Here is a 20,759-nt window from a genome sequence, read left to right as displayed (position 1 = left end):
GGATATCAGCTCCCTGGCACGCAGCGATGGGCATGGCAATGGGGCTGGAGTCGGGGATGCTCCTGTCCCATCGGCAGACCCAGATTCCACACACACCAGTGACCTGTCCCCTACCCATGTCTCCCTCTGGCCCTGCCAGCCAGAAGCACGGGGTCTTCCAGGTCCTGCCTGCAGACAAAGATGTGGTGCACTCTGACTAAAAAGCAGCCTGTGTTCGGGTAAGCTGTTCAAGCGTGAGGCAGTCATTTTAATGACAATCCAGTCTTAAGATGCTGATCTGGCTCCAGCCCAAGTCTTTGTACTAAGCTCCTTGACATCCTGTTTAGAAAAGCATTATTAAAATATAATTGCTTCATGCATATATTGCTGTTTTAATTATAGCAGAAGCAAAAGAGAGATGCAAGCAGTAATCAGTCTCTCTGATGCTAACACGTATCTGAAGAAGGAAGTGGCCATGGGAAAAGCCAATCCAACATCACCTATGGAAACCAGAAGGATATATTCCTAGTCATTGTCCATGCTGCCAATGGCACAGTCACAGCATCACCAGGGGTGGCCTCCCTAAAATGCTCTTTGCTTTGAGTTACTGACCAGGATGCTGCACCTGAATTAATTTTACATGTTCGCTGCTGTGTCTCTGTTGTACCAAAATGTAATTCCTTCAGTGCCATAGACCAGTTAAACCCATCTGCTCAGCTGGCTGCTAAAACTAAAGGAGCTTCTTTGCAACACAGTGTTGCAAAATACAGGCAAGCTGGGAGGAAAGCAATGTAGAAGTCATTAAAGTCCTTAAGGTAAGCATTTCCCAAGGTATTCTCTCTATCGCTCAGCAAGTCCCACCAGTACCAAAGGTGGAACAAGGTTAACCAGCAGCTGACAGCTTCAGCAAGACAGTGGCCAAGCAGGCAGAAGCAACTATCTCACAGTTAATTGCATATTTAAAGACTAGAGAGAACCTGTTAGCAGAGATTAACTGAAGCTGATGCACATGCTTAACACTAAGTGGACAGATCTGCTACATCAGGAGAACAGTGGTACAGAGCATGTCACCTTACTGAGGCTGAAAGCCTCAACACACCAGAAAACACGGCCTGATCCTCACCCTGCTCTTTGTGTTGCTGGAGCTGGGACAAAGGGACATGTCTGGGGCAATGCTGTTCAGGCAAACAGTCAGCATTTGTCCTGGAGGCCCCTTGGAGGACGTACCTAGACATAGCTAGAATAGTGCTGTGTTTTGGATTCAGTATGGGATTGGGTATGATAATAATGCTGGTAACACACTGGTGTTTCATCTCTTGCTGAGAGATCAAGGACTCTCCCACTCCCCATGTCCTGCCCGTGCACTGGTGCACAAGAAGCGGGGAGGGAGCACGGCCAGAGCCCCGGACCCAAAGTGGCCTGTGAAATACTCCATGTCATGTAACGTCATGCTCACTATATAGAGGAGGGGCGTCCAGGAAGGACGGGGTTCCCTCTCACTTTCGGGACTGTGGTTCTGGGTTCTTGGGTTTTTTGGGATCACTGGCTGGGAACAAGCTGGATATCAGTCAGCAGGTGGTAAGCAATTGTATTATGCATTTCCCATTTGTATTTTCTATTATTGTTGTTGTTTAATTTTATTTCAATTATGAAACTCTTTTCATCTGAACCTATGAGTGTCCCTTTACCCTCTAATTCTCTCCTCCATCCCTGGGTGAGGGGAGTATGAGCTGCAGGATTTGGCTGCTGGCTGGGTTTAAACCACGACACTCCAGCATGATCAGATTATCATCTCAAGAAGGGTGATTTCTTCCCAGGCTCTCCTGTTTCTGTTCTGATCTAATCTCATGCATGGATCCCCCCTGATGTTTTCCTGCTGTGGGGAGCTCCCTGAAACCCAGGCATGTTTTCAGGCTGCAAGTTTGAGAGGAAGTAATAAAGACTGAACAAGAATCTGGTGATGTTTTGAGAGTTCTCAAGATGATAATCAAATTTGTTCTTCTCCACCAGCATGGAGGAGATGCCTAAACTCACCTAGAGGAATGGTGGAAGCAATTGCTTTGCAGAAATAATGTTGTCTCACCCCCCTATATCCCACTGCTTCTCCTGCAAAACATTTAACCATGTGGATCCTGTGTGGAAAGTGCTGTGAGATGCAGACACCACAAATTCCAAGACATGGGGGTTTCTCCAGGCACTCTGCTGATGACACTCTTCCCCCTCACTGCGGGGGAGTGCTCAGCATCATTTGAGAGCTGGGTGAAACGCAGCACAGCAGGGAATGAGCCCATTGCGCTGCTGCATGCCTGGCACGGTGCAAGTGCCTCGGCATCAAGAACAATCCCAAAAAGAGATATTTTCACAGCTGGCAGCCAAGCAGGAAACAAATGAAAGACAGAACGGGGCCACTTGTGCTCAGAAAATTAAATCCAAATTTAATTCCAGTAATTATACTTTCATTAACACCCTATTTGCCATAAAGATGCATAAAATCCCTAAGTGAGAGCTGCAATTGCTCTGAAGGTGAGAAGAAGGTAACTGGGGAAATAATTCCAGCCTTTCCCTAGACTGTAAAATCCTTAAGAAGCCTGTATTGTTGTAAATGGTTATGGTTTGTAAATTAACATCCCCAGCAACCATCTGTAAATGAGCCAGAAATCCAGTGAAAGCAGCAGAGAACCTGTAACAGAGCTGATTTATTCCAGCAAACCCTGATTTAACCACAGACAAATGCAATGTTTCCTACATGACCATCTGGGGCTTGGATGCTATTGTGGTGAACACATGAGCCAAACACCTCGCTCCCCACTGAAATCACACCATGTGGCAGGCATGGGATTAACGACCGGATTGGGCTCATTAATATAATTCCGAGTCCTTGGACCGTAGGAAATTGATCCGGGCTCTGCACCGAAGCAGGATCAAGTGTAGTTGAGAACAACCTTGCAGATGTTTTTGGTACTTTGTGAAGGTCTTCACTGAATTCGCCTCCTTGATTTCAGTCCATTTCTCCAATGTTTCAAGGTCATGTGGAGATCTGATGCAAAGTCTTTTGAAGTTCTTGTGACCCTCCATGTCACCAGGCCCTCTCAAGACTTTGTAAGTGGACTCTCTGCTAGATCATCCAAGGAATGGATGGGAAATTTGAAATGTCAGTGAGGACACCAACCAGCTCCCCCCAAAAATCTGCAGACTCCTCTGAAATATCACCCCAGTTATCCCACTGATAGCTGCTCTTTTGGGGTGATTTTTCAGTCTGTTACTCTTCCCATTTCTGGCATAACCTTTGCAACCTCCTGGCTTAGCTCAGCCATGCACTTGTCATGTGGACTGGCATCAAAAGTCTGAAGAAAGGCAAGTACACAACCACAGAATAAGGTTCCCTCAGGAGAAACAGGTAAAGCCATGGATGGTTACAGAGGTGGAAGGTGAGAATCACACTCAAGCCCTGTGTAATGCTATGGCATAAGAGTAGCTGTCAGTCTAGTAAGAAGCCTAAGTGTTTATTTCCTGTCATACAATAGATAAAGCTTCAGCAGATTTTCTCCAGAAGGCTGCAACACAGGCAGACAGCTCCAAGCCAGAACGTGCTAATTAAGAAACACTAGGTGAGTGTTAATGAAAGAAGCTTTGGGAGGTGGGAGGAAGTGAAGAAGGCAAATCCCTCTCACCTCCTGTCCCCAGTGTTATGTGGTGCCATGTCCCCAGTCACTGGAAAAGAGGAAAAGGAGCTTTCTAGGGAGAAAAGAAATAACATGAGGAGATGATGGCTGTGCTGGCTCGTCGTTTCTGTTCTCTGCCCCTGGTGATAAAAAACAGGCTGTAAAAAGTCTTCATTTTCAGCTAATGGGTAGGAGGGTTCCAGTTTCACCTACGGAAAGAGAAGCAGAAGGTAGTTTAAGGACTGAACTGAGATGTTGATAAACCACACTGAGTCCAGCAGAGACTACCAAGATTGTTGAGGGCTGGAGAATTTGCACTGAAGAGACACTAAGGGTGCTGGGCTTGTTTGGCCTGGAGAAGAAATGTTTTTTGGGTGATGTTTGGCCTGGAGAAGAGATGTTTTTTGGGTGAGCTAAAAGAAGCCTGTCAGCACCCAAGAGGAGGATCTCAAGAAGACAGAGACTGGCTCTTTACAGGGGCGTGCTGCAGGAGAATGAGGCACAATAGCCATAAACTGAAACAGGGTAGGATTCAACGTGACATAAGAAAGTTTTTCTCCACAGTGACAGTCAGCCACTAGAACAGGGCTCCAGAGAGGCTGGATCTCCAGCCTTAGACGTTTTCAAGATAAGCCTAAGAACTGAGCAACCTTGTCTGATCTCAGGGCTGACCCTGCTTTGAGCTGGAGGTTGGACTAGAGACCTCCCAACATCCCTTCCTGAATGTGCCCATGGCTCTGTGATCCCAGGATGTTATTCATCACCAACTGTAAACTGAAGGATGAGTTCTGCAGCTCTACCCTACTCTCTTGTTGTACTGTTATTGCAGACAGCATTTCTAAGCAAATGTTCTCTTAACCAGACATTGTTCATAGTGTTGGGACTGGTGTAGAGCAATCCAGCCTTCAACGGGGCAATTCCCATTCCCTGGAAAATGCTTGCACACTGTAAGAGGGGAGAGGCTCCCCAGCACCCTCCTCCCAGGATATCCAGAGGTCAAGGATACTGTACAGACTGGTTTGAATGTTGATATTAGAGGGTTAAAGACAGGAAGAAGGTCTCCAAGTGAAAAATGATAAGGAGAAAGCACTGGAGGAAATCCATAGAGAGCGGGAGCCTGAGTCAGATGGCTAGTGGACAGGGAGGAAGATGGACCAAGAGTCTGTGAGAGCTGGCACCATGGGGATCAGAAAGTTAGCACTGTTTCCCCATGCTTACTCACAAGTGGGAAAGCTGGAATAAGAGGGGAACTTATATGATCCCAGGCATGTGGGGAAAGTATATCTTCTCCCACTGGGCTTATTTGAATGACAAAAAAGGAATAACATTGATTTAATGTTGACCCATGCTTCCTGTTATTGTAATGCCTTGTTGTCTCTGAGTACTTTCAGTATGATCATTTAACACATGAGCTAATAAATAAGCCAGAATTGAGAGAAATTAAGAGTTCAGGAGTCTGTGAATCTCTTTAATATACAGCTACCTGGCCTGTTCCAATCTGTGAGGACTTCTTTATAAAAGCTGTGAATCTCTCTCTATAATGCTGCCTGTCACTCTCCTATTATTTCAAGAAGATCAAAAGCTGAAGTAGATTTAATAGATTTTAAGCCCCCAAATAATCACTATGATTCACACAGTCTCAGTCAGTAAACTCATCACACCAATGACTCCTCTTGGATCTATAGTACATCTTTCAGTAAAAGTTTCAATCTGAAGGAGCTTGAGGGATGCAGACGAGCTAGTGCCATGCTAACTATGTGTGCATAGTTTGAATTTAGTCAGCTGCCAAATCCCATTATATCTATTTGTGCCAATTTAAAGAGCCTTCCACCATTGTGAATCCCTTCCCATGCAGGTGCTTTTAGGCTAAAATCAAGTTATGGTTTAATTTATTTGTGAGGTCCTAAAAAGCTCCTTGAAGTTATGTTTCCCAGACCTTAGATCAACCCTCTCACTCTTTCTAGACTGAGTTTGCATTTTTTTTTTATCAATCAATTACCTCCCCTATAGTGTCAAGCTTGGATGTATGCACTGCATCCTGCAATGGATTTGCTAATGCTGCTCTCAAACACAGGACCCTGATTTCTCTCCTGCTCTGAACCATCCCAGTGAGGCAGCCAGACTCCATATTTGGCTCAGTGTTTCAGAGTCCTGCTGGGAGTTCATAATTTCCTTTACAACCTTCAAGCCTCTTTCAGCATCTCCTGTTCCAGGATGCAGCCGCAAAGCTGTGAGGGGTGGTTTGTGTGGGATTTATAAACACCCAGTGCCACCTTGCTTCTGGTTGTGCTCTGATGGGCTTTGCTAAAACAACATTGTGCTTCCGAGTCATCTGAGTTGGCCTCTGAGACCATCTTGCTGCTCACACTATTTACTTGGCAGTGACACTCACACCTGACACTGTCAGCACTATCAGCAGGAGCTGGGTCACAAAAATTCCCTGCTGAACCTTGCCAGACTCACCTCTATCAGACAGAGACCTCTGCCTACAGTTAGCTTTAAAGATCTGCTGGTCCCAGATCCCTTTAGCTGAAGATGTGTAGGTTTTGTGTAGTGCTTTTTCTTTTAAATGGGGTGTTTATTTTTTAGAGAAAGACCATGTTGAACCATTCTTTCAGGGCATAAACAATATCTTGCAACAGGTTTATCACAGGTCTGAGACAAACAGTGTTTGCCAAGCAAGGCTGAAAGTTCATGGAATAGTAAGCGCATAGGGAGCATTGTGGTGTTTAAGAGGTCTCACGTTGGTAGACAAGCAATTCTTTCTGAAGCAGGGGAAACAACTTGATTGCAATGTTTAAGTTCCCTCTAATTCCCTCAACCACATCACATAACGTGTGGCACTTCTGTAGCACCTTTCAGCCCAGTCAGCCCCAGCCTTTTACTAACTTATGGCTTACTCACTCACAGGGAGGAGTAGGGATAAGGTACAGTCAGTGGTTTCACTCCGGTCTGCAGAAAGCAAAAATTGTCACTGTGAAGCACAGGGACACAGGCTGTACCTTCTCCAGCAAACCCCTGCCAGTGACTCCAAGCCGGGTAAGGGATGGAGAGGAGGGGAGAAGCCATTTGCCTTGCTCTTGGGAAATTCTGCTCAGCCTGTGACTGCAACTATTAGACTATTTCAGGAATAAAGGAACCGAAGGCTGGAGCTTTCTCTGCCAAGCCCTCTCTCTTTATTCCTTTGCAAGTAGGTGCTGGTGGTGTACCATTTTCTTGCTGCTTTTCTGAGTTACAGTTCAGACTAACCTTGACTCAAAATGATGATCTGACTGATTGCAGAAGACATTGCCTACAGCAGCAGCCTCTGAAAAATCATGCCTGGCAGCACATCCCTGACTACGAGCAGGATACAAACACCCTGAAGAATGACATTTCCATACACAGGCAAGGGCAAAGCAACTTGGAGTTTCCCCTGACACTGCAGAAGGGATGACAGATCTTCTGTCCCCTACAGCCACCCCAGGATTTTCATCTTAAGGAACTGCACTTCAGGCCTGAGCTACCACAGGCTCTCCCCATTGTGGGAGCAGGACCTAGTCCTCTCTCCTTTGCTGGTGCTTTAGGCTGGGAAAGCCTGTGAGGCTGTCTGAGTGAGATGGCACCTCCATGAGACCTTTGGCCTCATGGCAGTGGATGAGCAGATGTTTCTCAGGATGGGCTTCCCTTTTCCTGCTGCAGCCCGAGTTTCCCAGGCTCCAGGTTGCAGGAGACATTTGAGCTGCAGTGTTTTTACAGCACAGCTTTTCTTTTTGAACAAGCAGTTGTAATTGAAACCTAATCCACCAGCCTTTTTCTCTGCTCTGTTACAAACTCTAAGTGTGCAGCAAAGCCTGCTGCACTTTTGTTTGTTTGTTTCTTTAAATTACATGAAAGACACTAAATTATTAAGTTCCTGTACTCCCACTGGACGTTCATTGGTTGCTCAGACCAGATAAAATTTGTCTTTTTGTCCCTTTTCCTGTCTCAGCAGGTTCCTTGAGCGCTGATCAAAGCAGGAAGGCTCATTCTGGAAAGGGATGGGCATCCTCCAGTCTCACAGCTGCATTTGCAAAAGCAGTTTCTGGTCACTCTGGTTTTGAGGCCTGACTTCTGACAGTAAGTCAATATAATCATCAGAAAGTCAGAGGAGGCAAACAAATAAGAAAGCAGAGGCTGAGTAGTGCTCACATCCATGCTTCCTTTGCACTCCTAGGAAGGCATCTTTCCCCTTTTCTGCAATCCCCAGTCCTCAGGATATCACAGCCAATTCCAGCAACCAAGTGGGGAGATGTCTGCTCTGGCTGAGCAAGGCATGGGTTAGCATGTACCCAGACAGCACAGGCTGGTAAGGAGACAGAATGCTTTTTATTAGCTCAACTAATAAATATCTGGAGAATAAAAGACAAGCTTTAGGGCACATGTACTTCTCTTTTTTTTCCAAGGTATATTTGTTTGACTAATAAAGAGTGTTATCTGTGCACACATGCTTTGGCTTGTTTATGGTGTTTTTGACCATCCTAGCCACAACAGCCCCAGTCCCTTGGGAAAGCAGCTGTTTTCACATCGGCTTGGCCTAATGGCCTTAATCTGAAGCATTTATCTTGGGGAATTTCAGAGGACAAAAGGGACCAGAAAGCTGAAAAAGGTAAATGCAGCAACTATCCTAAAAAAACAGAATCACAGACCCTTCAGTTTAACCTCACTTTTCAGAAGACAAGTGGAACAAGCCAACAACTTGTAAGTGCCTGCGAGAAGATGCATCACATCTAACACGGATTTGTACCAAAGAAGTCATGCTGAACCAATCAGATTTCTTTTTGCAACAAGATAATAGACCTTTGTGCTGAGTTTGTGTGTGTGACAGGGTTTTGTTACAGGGGGAGGGAGCTACAGCAGTGGTCCTTGTGAGAACCTTCTCAAAGCTCCCCCAGCTGCAAGTCGGACCCACCTCTGGCCAGGGCTGAGCCTATTAGCGATGGTGGCTGCACCTCTGAGAGAATGTATTTAAGAAGGGGAACCTGGGAGGAGGTGGGGGAGTTGTGAGGAGGAGTTGTGAAGGATAAACACTGATGCAAACACTGAGATCAGTGGAAGAAAGGGTGGGTGGGGTGTGCATGCTGGAGCAGAGACCCCCTGCAGCCCATGGTGAGGGGGCAGGCTGTGCCCCCACAGCCCATGGAGGTCACCAGCAGAGCAGATGCCCACCTGCAGCCTGTGGAGGACCCCACGCTGGAGCAGGTGATTATACCTGAAGGAGGCTGGGACTCTGTGGGAAACCCCCGCTGCTGTCGTTCAGCACTGGGAGGACTGAAACCCTTGGGGGTGGCACAAACTGTAGATGTTCAGGAAGACCTGCAGCTCGTGGGAAGGACTCATGTCAGAGAAAGTTGATGGAGAATTGTCTCCTGTGAGAGGGACCCCACGCTGGAGCAGGGGAAGAGTGTGAGGAGCCCTCCTCCTGATGAGGAAGGAGTGGTAGCAACAACGTGTGAGGGACTGACACAACTGCATCCCCTGCCTCCTCCCTGCACCAATGAGGGTGGAGGAGGTAGAGAAAATTGTAAACAAAGCTGAGCCTGGGAAGAAGATAGGAGTGGGGGGAAAGTGTTTTTAAGATGTGATTATACTTCTCACTGTCCTACTCTGTTTGTTAAGTGGTGGTGGCGGTGTTTGAATTAAATTGATACTCTTTTTCTTCCCCTAACAAGTCTGCTGTTTGCATATAACCTTAATGGGTGAGTCACCCCTCCCTGTCCTTGTCTCGATTCCCAAGTCTTTTGCTTTATTTTCTCCTTTCCATGCCTTAAGGGGAAGTGGTGAGCAAGTGGCTTCGTGGTGCTCCATTGCCCTTTGGGCTCAAACCACAACAAGTTTGTGGTCAGGAAAAACACAGAAGTCATTAATCTCAACCTAAGGAAGACTTTGTCATTGCCTACCTTGATATTCTCACTCAAGTGAAGCAAATATCTATATAAAGTGCATAGAAGCTGGTAAAACCCAGTCAAATAGCTGTACTCAGAGCTGTCAGAACTGACTTGTGTGTAACACTCACGGTTATGTGGTCTGGAGAGGATCTGGTCAGTGTTTCTGTTAGTGCTTGGACATTGGGACAGATGGGAACGCTGCAGGTGCCCAGGAAGGCAGGACTGGAATTTGAAATTACTTTGCTGGACCAGAGATGTGACCTGGAAAACCTGCATATGATTTAACAGGGACAAATGGAAGATATTGCAAGTGAGCAGGGTCAACTCCCTTCCCAAATAAAGGATTGTTGGGAGGGAGCATTCTGCCATCAGGGCTGGGGTTAGAGGGAAAATCACTTGGATAGGAGCTGGCAGTACTGCGTTGCTGTGAAACAGTAAGCTGTGCCACCACAGAGAAATGGGAGCATCATGGCCAGGCACATGGAAATATTCCTCTGCGCCAGGGAGGGCAGTGGCAGAGCTGCACCCACAGGACACCATGCAGTGAGGGCACAGCTCAGGGGACATGGTCTGGGGAATAACAAGAAGGAGATTTCAGCCCAGTGGGCTGGAGGTGGGAAACACAACACTGCCCAGGCAGGACAGCTCTCTGCACTCACCAGGACCCCGTGGGGGGTGAGTTACTCAGACATGCCCCAGATTGGAAGCAGTGGGATCACAAGCATGTCCTTGCTGGGATGTGGGAGTAGGGGAGAGCAGGGGATGTGTGCCCTAATATGGCCTCGCACAGTTGGCGTCTGGCATCCCATCTCACAGAAACAGCCGGTGAATTGGAGCGTAACAGCTTCCCTCCAGAAGAACCTTGGAGCTGCTTTGATTGCAGCCGTTGCTCTATCTCCCACAGCCGGCGGGACTGTAAGGCAAACCCTCTTCTCTCTGCTTCACAAGGCTCTTCTCTTCCTTTTCTCCACGGGTTAAAAATAATCCTTTTGTGTCAGCTCCATCACTGTGAGCAGCAAGACATTTTATTCATCGGTGATTTCTTCCTTTCTCTCATTTAAACAATTCCCCATTGAGCCCATCAAATTAATTTGAGCAAGGGCCATTTATTTGGACTGCCTGCCGGCGCGGGTGTCTCTCTTTCTTTTCTTCCAGAGGAGGCTGTTAGGTGGCATGAGCGTGAGTCGGGGAGAGGCTTAGCAAGGGCTGGGAGCAGCACCATGGTTTCGGTCAGGGTGTGCAGGGGAATGGAGGTCTGTAGATCGACACACCCAGTGGCAGGAGTGAAATCTGAAAGTGTAGGGCTTTTTACAGCAGTGCACTTGGTATGTGTTTTACAAAGGCACAGACAGACACAGTCTCCTAGGCTGGGAGCTGCCCTCTGTGTCTCCGCTGGCAGCCTCAGCCCTTTCCAACCCAGGCCGGCTGTTTGGGGAAGGCTGTGTCAGGCTCTGGCAGCGGCTCAGGCGGAGTTACAGGGATGTGCCAAACCTCAAGCTGTTCCTCTGGCCCTTGTAGCTGCATCTCTTCCTATTCCATGTCATGCCAGATTTCCTGCTTCTGTCACTGCAGCAAATACCACCAGGCTCTGCAACAAAGGACACTGACCCAGAGTGCCCAGACGATGGCCAGGGACAAGGTATGTAAAATCACGAGCAAGGAAAAGCTGAAGAGCTTGAGGAAGAGTAAAAGATCACCTTCTTCAAGATCTGGGCATTGTTGGGTTTAGTGAGGCAATACAAAAACATGACTGCCATGGGTCTTGCAAATGAAAAGCAGTGTTCCATTTGCCATCCCTGATGAGTCCTCAGGTGCCCAGGACACTGCACAGCCATGAGTTGAAGAGAATGAGTTACATATTTCCACCTAAATTGCGTGACCAGCACAAATGGAGGCCAAACCAACCCCTATGGAGGTGCAGAGGCGACAGAGAACTGTTCACCTGCACCCCAGGGTTTTGCGTGCTTTGCTGGCTGGGACAACTGTGGGATGCCTGCTCCTATCTGCTCGCACCATGATCCAGATCCTCGTCCTTTCTCTCATACTACTGCCACTTCTTCCCACTGCCCCACATCAGGGCCTGCACTCCCATTCTTCCCTTCTCACTCCTCTTTCTGACAGAACAGACAGCTGAGGGGCTGCACAGGGCCAAGATGGGATTGCTGGGATGGAGTTGTAACAGTGCGCACATCACTGCTGTGTCTCCCGGTTGTGGGTGAGTGTCTCTCAGTGCCTCATGCCACTTCCTAATTTTCACCAGTTCTCCAGGAACCTGGCTGCCCCAGCTTGTAATTTTTGGCTTGACACCCTGTGACATCCAACTGTTTTCCTGTAATGGACAATGCAGGGAGGCAGGAGAGCCTGCCAGGTACTGGGCCCTGGGGAGACAGGGCTGTCCATCAGCACAGCCCAACCTCAGGTCCTCTCCTGAGGTATGACTGTGTTGGATGTGTCCCAAAAAGACTTGGCAGGATGGATGCACAGAGAGGAGAGGCTGTAGGAAAGAAAATCCATGGTGTCTGTGGACCTCTTACTTGTCTGCTGTGGCTCCCAGGGAGATGGGTGTCCTCATCCCACTTCAAATGGAGAGGAGCTGCAACCCATCCAAGGAGATGCAGAGGCCAGGTCCAGGACCAGGACTGGGTCTACCAGGCTTAGCCACTTTTGTGCACCACGTCCTCATGATAAGCCATTGTCTTGTCCTTCAAACACACCCTGTGACTCAGGGGCTAGGCTAACGAGCTGTCCTCCTCCACACCCCTGCTCCAGAGCCAGCGCTCAGGAATAGCTGCACTCCCAAAAGCTGCTTGGGGCTCTCTGGCAAAAAGCAGCTCATCCTAAACTAATCTGGAGGATAAGCATCCATGTTGCCTCCATCAGCAGGCAGCTCTAATCAGTTATGGCAAAGGACTGAGCACCGAATAGCCTCTGCAGGAGAGGCCGCACGCTGGCAGACCTGCTCTCACACCCAGAAATTGCTGGGAGAATGAGAATCTCCCAAAAAATCTTCCTCGCTGGGTCTGCCAAAGGCATGCTTTGAAATTGGTCTTTTTCCCCAGGGGTCCCTCTGCCTTTGTACCAAGGCTGTTTTTCAGTGAAGATTTGGTGATTTCTCAGGATCCCCCAATTTTCTGGAGGGAAATTAAGTCATGTGCATAGAAATGAATTCACAGAGGACAGCTAAAGGAAGAATCAGGGAAGAAAGGTGAGCCAAGCAGAGCGTGAGGCCGGGCAGTGCCTCTGTTGACATAACGTTATGCTGTGCCCACTTCTCTGTTGCCACAGCTTTCTGCCAAAGCACGGGGGAAAGCAGAGCATCCGGCTCAAAGAGGAGCTGTGCAAAATGCACAGGCATATTCAGACAATTGCAGATCTAACCAAAATGCAAGTCCTTTGAAGACCTGAAGCAGGGCTCCTTCTCATGCATTAGGCATTTCCCAGGACAGGCAGGAATGGGCTCATTGGGCTGCAGAGGAGCGAAGCCCGGGATGATGGGCCCTGGGGAGCTCTGGGATGGCAGGCACCAAAGGACAGACACAATCTGTTCACAAGGAAGGGGATGCAGAGCCTGCAGACAAAACAGTTCTTGTAACAACATAACTGTGCTGGTGTGGAGAAATATAAGGAAAGGAGTAAAATAAGCCCCACTAAAAACCATCTTGCTTGGCCAAATTCAGATTTCGATTACTCTTGAATACCCAGAAGACAGCAAATCCAATGGACACACACCAGATTTATGCCTAGAGAGGGGCATTTCTCTCAGTGACTTGACTATTATTGATCACAAAAACAAATCCCCCAAGCATCTTTCTCCAAATCCCTAGTACTGTAAAATGGAGCGGTCTTGCATCACTTTCAAACATGGGCAATCCTTTTTATTACACAGATCTTCAAAGAGGAAACTAGAAAGCCAAAGCCAGTCCTCCTGGCTTTGTCAGTGTCCCCCTGACAACACACAGCACCTCACAGGATGAGACTTGCACTTTAGAAATAATTTATAGGTACTATTGAATTTTCTTAAAATCAGACCTTTTCTTGCTCCAGTTGCCAGTGTTTCCATCTAATGTACTAAACATACTTCATCCTGACCACCGGGAGCTGACTTCAGCTTAAAATAACTTGTAAATACACTGATGTTGTCTCTCCACCAACTGCTAAGCAGAGCAGTCACAGAAAGTGGCATTACACAACAAAAATAAGGTTGAGGACACGTGGCCAGAACAGTGAAAAGAATTAAAAACCCAGCTCTTTGACCTTGGCTTTCACCAATCCTGCAGAAATGTTGAGCTCTCTTCTCCCTTCACATAGCCTGATGCAACCGAGAATTTATTTTTCCAAAAACAAAGAAAACTGATTTCATGAGAGAAGATTCAAGTCCTTTAGATCTAGTGCTGGCTTGTTTGAGTTAGCTCTCCAAACAGTGCCAGTGTCTAAGGCTGCCACATCTCTGTCCGGGGATCCAGAACTATTTGTATCTGTCGTGTGACACTCTTGGACATCTGGATTTGTGCCATAGAGCTACGCTCCTGTGCACAGTAAATATGTCCAGGATCTCCAGATAAATATCCAAAGGCTTCAGTTCTGCCCAAGAAGTACTAGAGCCTGCTGGCACGTGGACCATCTCCTTTCCCAAGAAACAGTTTTCCAGCAGTAACAGTCCTCTCATTTTATCTCAGGCTACACTAGATTTGGAGGTATCCTAATGTGGGACAGTGGAGGAAGAAGGGATCCTGGGGGGCTGTGTAAGTCTTCCTGCTAATGGGTTTCTCAGCACAATAGCAGGGCAGGAAAGCATGGTAGGGCAGGAGCAGGGGAGCCTGTTTTTGTCAGTGCATGTCAGTATTCACTTCGGTAAATATTGATTTACAGTTATGAGTCACAGACCTGCCGAGCAAAATGGCTGTGGGTCACAAGCAATGCTGCTCACACCCTGGCAAGCTGCACACAAGCGGTACGGCCTCTTGCCGGCCTCAGCATGTGTTAGGACCAGCACATGCCAAAAGTGGGGACTGTCAGAGCAACCACCTCCAGCCCTTCCTGCTCCAAGGATATCTGTCCCTACAGGTGTGTCTCTAACCTACCCTTCCTGAAGGCCTCCAGCACCAGGTTTCCTTCCCATAACAAGGAGTCAGCAGTGTGCATAGGTCCTTACATGACCTACATAAGTAACACAGAAAGCTATGAATGGGCAGAAATAAGGTTTCACAAGTCCTTGGATCCACACTACCGTGCTCAGCTCTTCCCCTAACAGTACAGAGAACAGCCATCTGCAACTAGCCTAAGTAACAGGGGAGGGACTGAAAGGAAATCAAACAGCATTTCTAAATCTCAGAGGAAAGCAAAGCCATCAAGTTGCAGGTCAGTTTTTATGACACCTAAGCTTATTTCTGTGTGCCTCCTTATCAAGGAGCCAAGCTGCATCTGGAGGAGGCAGTCCTGATGTAGGCAAGGCACAGCAGCACTCGATGCCAAATTCCTCCAGCACTGCTTGTGCTCTGTGCTTTTGGGTCACTGCACAATTAGCCAGCCCTGAAGAGACACAAGGAAATCGGCCACTGCTCAAACAGCACACAAGCAACTGTAGGAATCTCAACGAGGGAGGAACATTTGCATGAAAACAGAGGGACTAGGAATTACACCACTAAAAGAGCAAGACTTGAACTGCTTGGCGAGGTGAGGGGAGTGCTTTTCTCTCAGCCAGAATGATATCACATGAGAGCTGTTGAAATCTAGATTTGGGGGACAAAATTTACTACCCTCAATGCTAAACCACTCACCAGTTCAGGACTGATGTGACGTCAAAGAATGTAGCTAATCTGTATCTTCCTTCTGTAAATACAGCCCCATGTGCAGATAGACTGTGCCTCCTGGGACAGAAGGAGGGAGTTCAGGTTCATTTCCCTGTGCTGGTTGGTTCATCCCTCACAGCTACTGAAACACCTCCCACAGCTACAGGAAAACACTAAGAACAGAAACAATCTCCTGGTCTTTAACTTCTCCAAGGTTCTCCCTGTAACCCTAGGTCACAGCAATGCTGGGCTACAAAGCAGTGAGGTTCAGGATCAAGAATCCCACTGTCTGTTCACACTGTCCTAGATTAGTACCAGCTCTGGACCTGATCTGCATCCCACTGAGGCTGGGTATACGGACAAAACCAGAGTCCTTTATTGAGAAAGCACTGTGTGCAGTGGATGTTGATGGGGAGTATGAGGAGGAAGCAACTTCAAGCCTCAGGAGATAGCGAAGGAGGCAGTGATGGGGCAGGGGGGATGGGATGAAGAAGACATTTCAGCCACTCTCCTACTGTATCCCTAAAACTTCATACACTTCCACCAATCTTCCCCAATCTCCTTCTCTCCTTCACCTCCCGAAAACCCCAACATCCTCCCACTGTCCATAACAGTCCCACAGATCCTGTCTGATCCCTTCCAGACCCTGCCATCAGCTATGGTCAAAGAGCCAAAGTGTTTCAGGCAGCAAAACAAAATGCCCCTTCCTTGGCTGAGCAGCCTTAGGTTGTACCTGGCCAAGGGTAAAATCATCAGGGCTGCAAAGAGGCAGAGGGGCACAGGGAGTCCGGGGTGACAGTGGATGGTCACCTCCACACTAAGGCGCAGAGGGAGCAGAGCAGCTGCCCAGCATGTGCACATGGATAGGAAGGCTCAGACCCACCCCACACCCCTCGTTTGTCCCCCCCCCACAAGGTGCTCACAGGCACCCAGTGTTGGACTCAGGGGTGTGTGCCTGCAGCTCCTTACACACATGCAGCCCTGCCACCTCATCCTGGGATGGGCGAGAAGACGTGTTCCCCTTCCCACTCTATGCATGTCCAGCTAGACCCCATCAGCCAGGGTTTACCACCTGGGAAGTAACTTCGTTGTCCCCGAGGGACAGAAAAAGAGGTGACTTGCATGTAAAGAAATCAGTAGCAGGAACAGAGACTGAGATAATCACCCTAGATAATCCAAGATAAATATCCAAGACAAGCATTAGGCCAAGAAGCTGGCTGCCTCCCTGGCTGTCAGCCTGGGTACTGGCCAAGAAATTTGCCTTAGCCTCAGCAAACGCTGTATTGCAACCCTTCTTTGACCTGCTTTCTTTTCTTCTTCCACTCTGTTGCGGTCTCCCAACATTTCTAAAAACGCCTCACACTTTTTTCATTATCTCCTGCTTACTTTTGCCATTGACAGGGGTTGTTCCAGGCTATTTTAGCAGTTTTTAAGAAACAAACCAAAGCCCATGAGCAGCTACATTCTTCTGACTGTGATGACAAAATGCTTTAATTTCTTCCAACCCTCGAATGAAACCCGGAAGGCTTACTAATTAAACAGCTCTGCCCCAAACTGATTCTTCTTACAGAAATGCTTCCCTCGGGTGAACTCAACCACCAAGGTCATTACAAATTAGGAACGATACTTTATTAGTTAAACAATTCCTGCCTGACAACCACCGCAATGTTTAAGGAGTGCTTGGAGTCCAAAAGTGTCTTGGATGACAGTGGAGAGCCATTTGTTCCTACTGCTGCACCTTAAAATACTGCAAGCATTTCTGCCCCACCTCTGAGCTCTGAGCAGAAGGATCCAAAGTAGTTTCACCAGGTCTTCTTGCACAAGACAACATCTGTTGGCATGAGCTTTCTGTCCAAGAGGGGTTGGGTGTGCAGGGAGGTGGGTATTTGGCATGGCCAGTGAAGGACCAATGTAGGTGGTAATATGATTGCCAACCCACCTTCAGCAAGCTCTGCTCTCTGCCTCATGGTTGATCTTCCCACAAGGTTGGGTTCAGCTGTCTTTGACCCCCCCAACCTCCATGTTCCACAGGCTCTCGGAGCTGGTGCTTAGCAGTTGGGTAGTGTGTTCCCAGAGGACTCACACAGTCTAGAGACAACATCAATAAGCACCAAAAACCTCTAACAGGATCATACCTCATGGAAATAAATGCAGCTCACTGCCTTGAGTCAGGAGGATGTCTCTGTCCTGCTCTAGAGACTTCAGTCTGTGGGGCTAGGGAGGGCTCCAGCACCCAAATCACCAGGGCAAAGACAGGAAGACACCCATTGTGCTTGGCACGAGCACAGGGACCTCTGTACCCTCTGCGCACATAGATGTGCCCTTGACACAAGTGCCTGATCAGTGGCAGAGCCCCTGTCTCCAGCTTCCTCTCAACAATAAATGCACCTTTTCCCGTGTGCCACTAAATGATTTAGAAAGCCAAAACTCACAGGGAGTTTTAGACATTTTTTGAAGCTTTTATTGTGTGTCTTGGTGAAAGTAATTTCTGAAAATGCCACCTGAGTGCTTTTGAGAAGTTCCTCCCTTGGTATATTTGTTCTGCCAAGGGTTCATAAATGAGGCTGTGCTAACACTGCTGACAGCAAAACTCGGAGTATTAAATAATACTTCTTAAAGATCCCAAAGTGGTTTACAAACCTGAATTAATTAAGCTGCAGATCAACCCTGCGAATTATTTAAAGAGCTCCCCTCCTCGCTCAAGGACATGAAGAGAGGAATGAACCAAGGTCTGACAAGAATCCAGGAGTCCTTGCATTCCCTATTTCCACTTATCTACCACACTGGCTTTAACTAACAGGCAAACCAGAATAAATTCAGAACAGCTGAAATCCCACTGGGATGAAGTTATCTCAGTCTCTCTTGGTAAGCCCTATGCTGGAAGCCCAGCGACAGCGGAGGAAACTGCAGAACATGGAGCAGACAGCATAGCATCTATTTTTAGGGGAAGAACAGGGTTTAGAATGACATGTGGCTATTAAGAGCACTCTTGAAAAAGGCTGATTAGTCTGCTAGTCATACCTGTCAAAAGCAGCTGTCCCAGCTGTGTGGGAAGCTGCTGGAGAAGCTTCACAGGCAAACCCCTTTGGCACCTATGCGAAACAGAAGGGCAGTGGGATCTGGACAAGCCCCTGGCTGCCCTGTCCCATTGGCACCCTAAGTTCTGCAAAACCTCAGCAAAAGGCACCTTCCCATCTCCAAAAGAGTTGACAGAAACAAGACCAGGCAGCTGAACTCGTAGATGTTGGAGTTGGCATAAAAGCCCCAATCTCCAGATGCACTGGTCATGGATTGTCCTCCTGGGTGTCGGGCAAGTTTCCCCAGTGGGATCCACAGGGATAAAGTGCTGGAGAGAACAGGCTGGGGTACCCAGGTACCAAGCCAGGCACAGACAGGATTCTCTATTTTCCAGGAGACGGATGGGATGCCAGGACTCCTCTGCATAGTTTTGGACCCTCTCCACTTATAAAAATCTATGGATATTCTGTGACTGTTAACTTGGCTCTGGGGAATCTCAGAAAAGAGGGAGAAGTGAAGTCATTTTGCAGAGGAAACCTGGCTGCACAGGGTAAAGGTTTAAAGAGCATGCCGCTTTGATCTTCAGAGGAGCCAGGATCAATACTCTGGAGGTACATCTGACTCCACACAGTGAGATGATACTCTTGCAAACATGGCTGGAGTCTTGCTGATAACGAAGGACATTAAGGCTGATTCTGGTACAGGAAGGAGGTGGACAGGAGGATGCAGTGCATAGCACTGACTGTTCTGCCAGGGCTTCACTTCCCTCTGTTAAAGCACCCTCTCGCAGCATCTAAACCTCTCCACCACGGTGTCCCAGACACCAGCATTTGGAGCAAAAATGCCACATCAGCCACGACAGGTTGGCTCAGCAACCCAGTTCACCTGTCCACTTGTGGCACAGAAAGGCAGCTGAGCTGGCTGGGCCAGATCTGCCACTTTGCCACTACACTGCATGTCATCTGTTTTAAATCTCTTTAAATTTCTCATCTCTTTCAGAGAAGAGCTGGCTGTAGCCAGGGGACCTGCACACATCACCAGCCATGCCTGAACATCCATCCTTTTTCTCTGCATGTGCAGGAAATGTTTAGTTCTGTGTTTAGTGTCCCTTCAAACCTAACCAAGCAAGCAGAAGACAGATAGCTTAATAACATCAGAGAAGCAGAGTCCATTTTCATGCCATTTACACGTTGCCTCGGATATGATACCTATTGGTTTAAGGTAAGCAATAAGCGATTGAGCCACTCCTGAACTCACAGTTTTAACTGCTTTGTCAACAACATGCAATTTGCCTCCAAGGAAAGTTGGCAAAGGCAGATGATGACATTCACACCTGCATGGAGGTCTGCTGCTGGCCATCAGCAGTGGAAAGAGACATTTGAATTCATTCTGACCCACAGCACAGTATTGCTGGGTGCTGTTCAGCCCACAGTTGGGGTGTGGAGGAGAGCAGTCACATTTTATGTGTGTGTGACCCATTGCCACTGCTGAACCCTTGTGCAGCCAGGGTCCATGGCAGACATGGTGCTTGCCCACTCCCAGGAAGGACTCCTAAACCAACCAGGAATCTGTCCTGAGCCAAGCTGATGACAGCCCTGAGAGCTCGTGTGGTCTCAGGCTGTGGTTTCAACAGAAATAGAAAAGCGTAAAGCACGAGACATTCTCCTCCTCACCTCCCACACCCAGCCCCAGACAGCCTGCCACGCTGCTGTGTTTTCTGTGCCCTCTCAGCACACAGAAGATTCACATTTCCAGTGGTGTCTGGCTGAAGAAACTTTTTAAAAATAACTTAGAAGTCTCTGGAGTGACACCAGGGTGATTAGTTCCTGGCCAAAGACTTTGCCTAATACAGGGGGTTAGTAGAGCGGTATATAAATAAAAGATGATCATCCTGAGAGATTGGTTTCTTGGATCAGTTCTAAAAAGCCTGAAACTAAAAAAGCTCCACTAAACAAGAGACAACTGGATATGAGAATTACATGGGTTCAGAAAGGACACTGCATTTACAGCCATTCAGCTCATAGCTGGATGAAGTCCAGAAAGAAAGTCTAGTAAAGGATCAGTGTGGGAGAGGTCATTCTTCACGACTGGCCCTCATTGCTGCATGGGAAAAGGGGCTTCACCAACTCACAGAGGCACATCTCCTTGCTGTCACTTGAGACAATAATCTCAAGTCTCCTCACAAACTAAAGACAGTGCTTGCTCATTTACAGGAGAGATGACACAGTGGCCAGGGGACAGGTTCTGATGATTCAGAAGTGCAAGGAGACAGGCAGCGTGAGCTCTGTGGGAGGACTCAGGAAGGAGTTGGGACTTCTTTTACTTGTTTTCAAGGAGTTTTGGAAATAAAACCCCGAAGTTCAGAAAAGATGTGAGCGTTGGTAAACAAATGAACCTCCACAGAG

General features: G+C 47.8%; 1 protein-coding gene across 4 annotated transcripts in view; it reads right to left on the bottom strand.

The window, feature by feature from the left end:
* The window catches only part of DNAI1 (dynein axonemal intermediate chain 1), a 166,696-nt gene that overhangs the window by 9,939 nt on the left and 135,998 nt on the right, over positions 1 to 20,759 (bottom strand). The window lies entirely within an intron of this gene.

Source organism: Tyto alba, unplaced genomic scaffold (genome assembly GCF_018691265.1).
Source record: "Tyto alba isolate M040663 unplaced genomic scaffold, T.alba_DEE_v4.0 Super-Scaffold_42, whole genome shotgun sequence".
NCBI classification, from domain to species: domain Eukaryota; kingdom Metazoa; phylum Chordata; class Aves; order Strigiformes; family Tytonidae; genus Tyto; species Tyto alba.
The sequence above is the reverse complement of the archived record's forward strand: the minus strand, read 5'-3'. Positions and strand labels throughout refer to the sequence as shown.